At 39.0% G+C, this 8,685-nt stretch overlaps 1 pseudogene; it reads left to right on the plus strand.

Annotated features, from left to right (window-relative positions):
• Gm4914 (predicted gene 4914) lies at window positions 272-2,366 on the plus strand (annotated as a pseudogene).

Consider the following 8,685-nt stretch of genomic DNA (forward strand, 5'->3'; position numbering starts at 1 on the left):
CGGAACTTTAGCCATCAAGGGTCTCACTGATCTCTAAAGTCCCAGATATAAAGTTATACAATCTGTGAGTTTCTGGCATCACAACAGCACACTGAGCAGAAAATGCCCTTTGGCCACTGAAATCTTTTTTTCTCTGAAACTGTCTTAATGTGCATGAATTCCTGAAGATTCCCATTACTCCTGGTCCTTATGGAGACTGATTTAAAAAAAAAAAAAAGGTAATAAAATGAAAGTGGGAAGCTATAATCTCCCAAGTAAGAAAAAATGTAGGACTCCCGAGCTGCCCAGGCCCACAGTCTCCTCCTGGTCCCACGCTGAGGCCTGCTGTGAACTTCCCCGGTGCAGACTTAGCCTCAGGCTCCGCCTGCACGGTGGTGAAGATTGGAATAATTGGTGGAAATTTTAGAGGAAGAACTGAAAACTATGTGGATACTCCATTTTGCAAGACATTTGACGCCTTAATTTGGGGGAAGAAAAAAGAACACTGATTGTGTACTTCTTGCAAGACATGGCAGACAACACACCATCATGTCTTCTAAAGTCAACTACCAGGAGAACATCTGGGCCTTGAAGGAAGAGGGCTGTACACATGTCATTGTGACCCTGAGAGAGGAGATCCAGCCTGCTGACATGGTCATCATCAATCAATATATTGACACTATATCCCTAAGGCCTCAGACCTTCTATGATGGGAGTCACTGCAGTACCAGAGGAGTGTGCCGTATCAAAACACGAGAGATCCTCATAGAAACTAAGAAGCTTGGAGTGTGGTGCCGTCCAAAGGGGACGATGTCACAATTGAGGGGCCGACACAAGAAGACTTTCTACTTCTAGTCTTTGGGGATTTTGCTTAAACAAAAATGGGAAAGACCCGCAGCCTTCAAGCCTTTGCTTGGAAAGAAAGACACTGTTAGCAACTCAACCAAGATCCCAACTCCTCCAGGACCCAGAAGGAAAGCAGACAGCCTGCCAAACAAAGCCTGAGAGCATGTCTGTCTCACTTTCCCTATTTAACTGACAGCAAGGCACACTGGAGAAAACATCCACTTCACTACACTGCTAAGGAAGCAATATGAGCTCGAGATGGGACTGTGTGATTGTAAACTGGTGCCATGTTTCGGACACCTGATACTTTAAGAGTTTCTCTTGAAGAAATTGTGAGATAGTCATTCAAAAAATCATGTGTAAAGAAGAATATTACCTGTCATAGTAAAATAATCAAAACTATCTGAATATTAAAAAAAAATAGGTGTGCGGTGTTTCTGTTATACTTAGATTATGGAGCAATTAAGTAGAAGTCATGTTTTCTCACAAAGAAATGATTAATCTTTCTCTCTACTTTTAAGTATAATCAAATAATAAAGCTGTAGAAATTAAAATGGACTTTGAAACTCTTTTGGTGGTGAAGCAAAGACAACAACAATAATATAAATGTGCTGTGAATGTGATTCAAGTTATATAAGCCAAATATCCCTCTTCCCTAAATAAAGAAATAAAGGAAAGTGCTGTGTGAGGAGCTTACATCTTTGCTAAGAAAGATCCTGGGTCACCACACAGCTAAGATGATTGTAACTGAGAAAACCAAGACCTGTGTTTAATGTTAAATTGTCTAAAAATTCAGACTGCAAGCCAGTGTGACTCATTACAGTGTATTGAGTTGACTTATAATCAGTCCACAGTGCTTTTTTTTGTTTGTAGAAGTCTAACTTTTTATTTTTCAAATTACTGTTGTTACAGGTGCCCTACAGGGTCTGTAAAGTGAATGTGCTTTTGTCTGATATTGACTTCAAGATAATAAGCTGTTGCTTGTAAGCAATAAATGAACTATTTGCTCCAGCATTAATGTCGAGGCCCTGGATAAGTGCAATTGTAACTTCCAGCCCATGCTACACCGCTTCCAGCTCTGGCTATTAGCAGCACTCCATGGAGACTCCTTAAGTTCTGACCAGGGCTTTAGGTTGTTTTTACTCACTGCAGTGTAAACACTTCTTTCCCCTCAGTCATTGTGGAGTGGGCATCCGTCTTGTTGCCTTTAGAAAATGCTGCTCTCTTCAACATGGAGAATGATTTTCTTCAGTGGCCTCTCTAGCATCATGTGCAGGCTTCCCTACTTTTTCCTTAATCCTTCATTATGATGAAATATGCATATAATCACTGAGTCTGGCTCAACATAATGCTGTCCATTCTGTCCATTTTTCTACAGTATCATAATTCCACTCTTTTTCTGACAAAATGAAATCTCATCGTGTATCCATTCCACATTCTTATCCATTCATTTGTTGATAGACGTGTGGGCTGATTCCATAATGTACCTGTTCTGAGTAGTGTTTCAATAAACATCACTTGGCAGACTTCTCAGATGACCACAAAAAAAGAAAGAAAGAAAGAAAGAAAGAAAGAAAGAAAGAAAGAAAGAAAGAAAGAAAGAAAGAAAGAAAATTATAGGTTGAAAGCATAAAACCATCTATTTACTTTTATTGTGTATTATTGTTTTGGTTATTTCTTTCAAAAATGTTCTTTAGTATTTATACGTTGGTACTTTAGTAATTGTATTTTGCATTGTATCTTCCTGGGAAAGGTTCTTATGTCTTCCTGGTTTTTTTTGTTTTTTTTTTTAACCTTATCTAGACTATTCATTTACTAATTTTCATACCTGTAACCCATATTTCTTTCCTTCTCATTATTACTCTAGCCCCAATTTCCTCTTTTTTTTGGGGGGGGGGGGGTTCTTGACCTGGTTTCTCTGTTTAGCCCTGGCTGTCCTGGAACTCACTTTGTAGACCAGGCTGGCCTCGAATTCAGAAATCTGCCTGCCTCTGCCTCCCAACTGCTGGGATTAAAGGCGTGTGCCACCACGCCTGGCTGATATATTTCCTCTTCACTTTGGTACTTAAATATTAATACAGTTAACTCTTCAAAAAAAAACCTATAAATTGCATTTTCCCTGTCCTACTTATCATTAGCTGTCAAAGCAGTCTAAGGTTACCTGAGAAGGGGGTCTCAGTTGAAGGATTGTCCAGATCAGATAGGTCTGTAAAGATGTTTGTGGTGGTTGTCTTGATTATCTTAATTGACATAACAAGGCCAAGTCCATTGTATGAAACACCATAGTTCTGGGCAGTAAAAGAAAGCCAGCTAAACTCAATGAGTAAAGGTATTTACTACTAAGCCTGATAGCCTGAATTCAATTCACAGGTAGAAGGTAGAAACTAACTTCAGTCCTTCTTAAAAGGGGAAACAAAATACTCATGAGAGGAAATATGGAGGCAAAGTGTGGAGCAGAAACTGAAGAAGGAAAGGCCATCCAGAGACTGCTCCACTTGGGAATCCATCCATATACAATCTCCAAATGCAGACACTCTTGCTGATGCCAAGAAGTGCTTGCTGACAGAAGCCTGTTATATGGCAGTCTCCTGAGAGGTTCTGCCAGAGCCTGACATATAGTGAGATGGATGCTCACAGCTAACCATTGGACTGAGCAAGGGGTCTCCAATGAAGGAGTTAGAGAAAGGACTGAAGTCACTGAAAGGGTTTGCAATCCCATAGGAAGAACAACAATGTCAACCAATCAGACCCCCTGGAGCTCTCAGAGATTAAACCACCAACCAAAGAATACACATGGAGGGACCCATTCCTCCAGCTGCATATGTCAGGCATCAATGGGAGGAGAGGCCTTTGGTCCTGTGAAGGCTCATTGCTCTAGTATAGGGGAATGTCTGGGTAGGGAGGTGGGAGTGGGTTGGGGAGCACCCTCATAGAAGCAGGGGTGAGAGAATGGGACAGGGGGTTTGCAGAGGGGAAATCAGGAAAGAGGATAACATTTGAAATGTAAACAAATAAAATATCCAATAAAAAAGAAAAAGAAATGCAATCAAGCTTTGCAAAAAATCTTTTAGAACAAGGAATTTTATTTAATCAAGGCCTAGGATCAAAAATCAACAGTATAAAAAAATATCTGACAGGAATCCTAAAACTTCCATAGGAATAAATTATAGTGTAAACTACAGATAGTTATGAAACAAAGTAGAAGAGAAAGAGTAAATACTTGAATATATGTTCAAATGTTTTTCATGGGGTAGAGATACAATTCAGTGGAAAAGGACAATGTTTTGAGCAAATTATTTTCTGAAAATCTAAAAAATTCAAAAGTAAATGCTCCCAGCAGCACTATAATAGTTGGGATGTGGTGCTGTAAATGCTAGTCCTTAGGAATGGGGCTTTTTGATCAGATCCAGCTATAATCTTCATCTCTCTCTCTCTCTGTCTTTTTTACACTAGACTTCTTTACTTTAGATAATTTACTCAGTTTTTTTTCTTCCACAAGAATCTCATAAAGTGCATTCATATACTTTGATTTTTCAATTGCTAAAGTTTCTTATGACCATGGTATCTTTTACTCCAGGTTTTATACTCACATCTTAGAAAGAAAATGCTATGTTTGTATTTCTGGATATGGGTTACCTTATTCAGTATGATCTTATCTATTTCTATTCATTTACTTGAAAATTTCATTACTTTGTTTTTCTTTATAGATGAGTATTATTCCATATTGTATGTTGCAAATGTCTTAATCTGTCTGAAGGACACTAGATAGTTTTCTTTCACTAGCCATGGTAGCAATGAACATGGTTGAACTTTTATCTGTGAAATAGAATGTTGATTCCTTTGTGCATATGACAAAGAGTAGAAAGTAAAATTCAGAGACAGAATGTCAAATGGTGGCTTTCAGGAATTGTGAAGAACAGATTAAGAGCTACTTTCTATATATGAAATCTCACTTTTATACATTGAAAAACTCTGGATATTGTGGTAGTGGTAGTCATTTCAGAAGATTAATATTACTGAATTATACATTTAAGTGATTCTGCTATTAAATTACTATAACTTTTCTCCAAAAGAAAGGAAAATAAATTGTTGGTGTTCTCTTCACCAGAGCAGGAAAGCTTCTACTAGTGGTTGATTGATGTGTTCATTTCTTCTTTTGCCAATATTACACAGTATATTTGAAGCTTTCTCAGAGCGAAGCTCTGTGGGAGGCTCATGGAGGTTATTGATAATGCAGTTTTCTTTGTGCCAGAAAAAAATTAGGATTTGATTGAATACAGAAGCTGTCACTGCTACACAGCATGTTGTCAGTACTTGCCATTGTAGAGGATGTTTGGGTGATCCTATGAAGGGTATCCAAACAACCCTTCAGAGCTGTCAGGCTTGAAGACCTTTCTCAAACAGGTGTTTCATATCTCAAGTAAAGCCCAAAGAAAGGTCATATAAAAATTAGAGAAAGGATTCTGCAAAAGTTTCCAAAGTACAGTTTTTCTAACCAGTAACATTGGGTAAGTTGCCATTTTCCCAGGGAATGTTATGACAAGTTCAGAAGACTATGGAAATGTAATCCTTTACAACTTCATTTAATTGTTTTCTGGGCAGGATGACAACCTGTATTCCTCACAGTGTTCATTTATTTTTGAAACTTCAAAAAGTCAAAAAGACAGGTTTACCTAAACTTGCTTCCCTTTGAATTTTCAGTTAAGTAAATAACGTTTCCATATCTCATTAGCTCAAAGCCTTGAGCAAAGAAGAGTCCATTTATTCAGTGTATGAAGATATAGGCATATACTGTCTCCACTCAAGTAGTAAGTTCTGCCTTCAGCAGACACATATCCCATTAGTTATTAGTCATGATCACAGTGTGCTAATATGCAGCACATATGGACTTTATTGTTTCCAACAGACAAAAGGGATAGTACCAAAAGAGTGCCAACACATATTAAAAATAATTCTTGAAAAGCAAATGAAAGTTGAGCTCAACCCAATAATTTAATAATAAAAAGGTGTCCCTAAGTTAGAAAGATTTCATTTCTTATAAAGTGTGCAATGCATAGCATTTCTCTAGTAAGTTACATCTATAAGTGTGTGAAAAATATCTTTCCTTTGTCTTTAATTTCACCTCTAAGTCATGCTTCAGAATTGTGTTCTATTAAACTTATGTTATTCAGGTTCTAGTCATCTATAAACATGCTGTGCTGAAGTCTTACAGATTGTTTTTTATCAACAATTTTATATGCTTGCTTATTTTAACTTTGTAGTGTGAATAATTTTGTGTGTGTGTGTGTGTGAGAGAGAGAGAGAGAGACAGAGAGACAGAGAGACAGAGACAGAGAGAATTACATTTAGCACCTATCCTAAGGACAAATTTGCTCCTATTTTTATATACCAACTTCTTTAAGTGCTGTAAATTTAGAACATTGACTTGGTCCTTTGCTGTCCTTTCAAATGATCTTAGATAAGCACATTATTTTCATCATTAATTTCCTGGAAAACATTTTAAATATTAGCAATATGCTTTAAAAGACTTTCAGATATTACTGGAGAGACAGTTCAGCATTTAAGAGCACTGGCTACTCTGTTCCTAAGGACCCTGGTTCAAATTTCAGTACCCAAGTTGTGACTTACAACCCTGTCTGATTCTAGTTCCAGAAGAATTAATATCCTCTTCTTCATCCAAAGGCTTCAGGCACAATGTGGAGTACAATGTGGAGAGCTTTGGGGGTTGTTTTTAGAAACTTGTCCTTGGGCTAAGACAATGAAGTAGACTCAGATAAGACTATTCACATTTGGGCTAATACAAAGCTCAAGCTAAACTCAGCCTAGGAATGTGTGGCATTCCTTTTATCTTAGTCATCCCGATAAGCCCCTGCAAGCACTGACCTTGGGGATTAGTTTATTGCTTTGATTTCTTTAGTGCCCTGTTTGATTACTTTGTCTTTGATTTAAGAACTGCAAGTACCTAGAACAAAAGCAGACTGGAGAAAAACAAACCTGCTTCAGCCTCTACTGGCTAGTCATGTTATAGTGTTGTCTAATTGTCTTTGTTCTTTTCTTTTCTTTTCTTTTCTTTTCTTTTCTTTTCTTTTCTTCTCTTTTTTAACTGCACATGCCTTTAATTAACAAAATTTACCAAAGTAAAATAGAAAATAAAAAACGGGAACCAAAGAGTTCCCCGAAATAACCTCATGGTATGTAGGGTTGGGCAAAGTCAGGGACAACAGATTTGGTAAACACAGTATCTAGGGGGATGTCAAATTTGTAGAGGCCTTGATCCCGGAACTAATCCTGGGATGCAAGTATTTTAGTCTATATGGATCTTCAAAGCTGCACCTTTTGAGGGAGCTTGAGCTGCTGCTGGCTCTATGAAGGAGGTAGAGTACTAGAGCTTTGGCTGGGGCTGAGTCTTATCTCTGGAGCTGAGTCTGATGTGTCTTCAACTGCCATAGATTGAACTGGGTTCATGGCTTTTGTTGATGGAAATGGGCCAGTGGTTTCTATAGTCTGGGTATGGGCAGCCAGCACCACACCCAGAATGTTCGCCAGGCCTGATCAAGACTGGAGAAGGGATGGGAAGATACCAGAGGATCTAGGTTGAAGAAGGGAGCCAACATCTGCTAGGCTTGGAGACACGGAATCACCAGTGGCCCCAACATTAATGGGCACATGGCATCCTGTGCTGGTACGGTGAGCATGGTGGGCTCTCCCACCTCGATTCCCAGGTGATTTTAGACGTTCTTGGGGATGCTGCCCAAAGTATTTAGACCTCGTGTTCTTAAACCATATCTGGATCTGGTATTCCATAACACAAATGCTTGCGTTGCTCGAAGGGAGGATACTTGGACTCTTTGAAGACTTCTTCCAGCTTACTCTTTTGTTCCGGGCTATCCCAGGTGTGCCCTCTCCACTCCCTGATAGGAACTTTGCTGGGAACTTGTGGCCTTGGTAGTACCTGAGGAACCACAAGTGGAGCTAAGGGACAGGGGCAAACCTGAAAGCCTGGGTTCACTGGGGATCCTGGAGACATTTGTAGTCCTTCAAGTAATGGAAGGATTTGGAATATTTGGAGATAATGAGGCATTAGGGGGCTTGGAGGTATTTGGAGACCTTCAGGTAATAAAGGGCTTTGGAGCATTTGGTGACAATGAGGCACCAGCAGGGCTGGAGGCATTTGGACATCTGGGGACAAGGGAGGTCCAGAGATCCAATGTGTAGGTAGAGTTGTTGCAGGAGCATTCTCCATTGGAAAGCATAGAAAATCAGTAGTCTTCAGTAGGCTTGTGCAGAGTAAGCACCCTCCGACCTGGTGTTTGAGGACTTTGATCCCAGGACCTGAACTTAAATCACCTCTGATTATTGGGCCTTCCCTTCCCATCCATTCATAAGCTTTCTTGCTCTGTTGTCCTTGCAACACTCTGCTTTCTCTGTCTTTTTCTTTTAGTTTTTGTTTGTTTGTTTTTGGTTTTTTGGGGGTGTTTGTTTGTTTGTTTGTTTTAGACAGGGTTTCTCTGTGTAGCCCTGGTTGCCCTGGAACTCACTCTGTAGACCAGGCTGGCCTCGAACTCAGAAATTTGCCTGCCTCTGCCTCCCAAGTGCTGAGATTAAAGGTGTGTGCCACCAAGCCCGGCTATCTTCTTCTTTTCAATCCTCACACCCTAGCTGGCTTGGTCAGTACAGAATTATATACAGTCAAAACACCTATACACATATTTTTATTTACTAAAATTATCAAACATAAGATTTTGTTTTAATTTGTTTATATTGTTATGATTCTCCATATAAAAAATGTCATAGTTGTAATGTTCTTCTTTATGTTTAAAAATGGTTTTTTATATTTTTGAGATTGTATGTGAAATATCA

The sequence above is a fragment of the Mus musculus genome, chromosome X, assembly GCF_000001635.26.
Source record: "Mus musculus strain C57BL/6J chromosome X, GRCm38.p6 C57BL/6J".
Taxonomy (NCBI): Eukaryota; Metazoa; Chordata; class Mammalia; order Rodentia; family Muridae; genus Mus; species Mus musculus.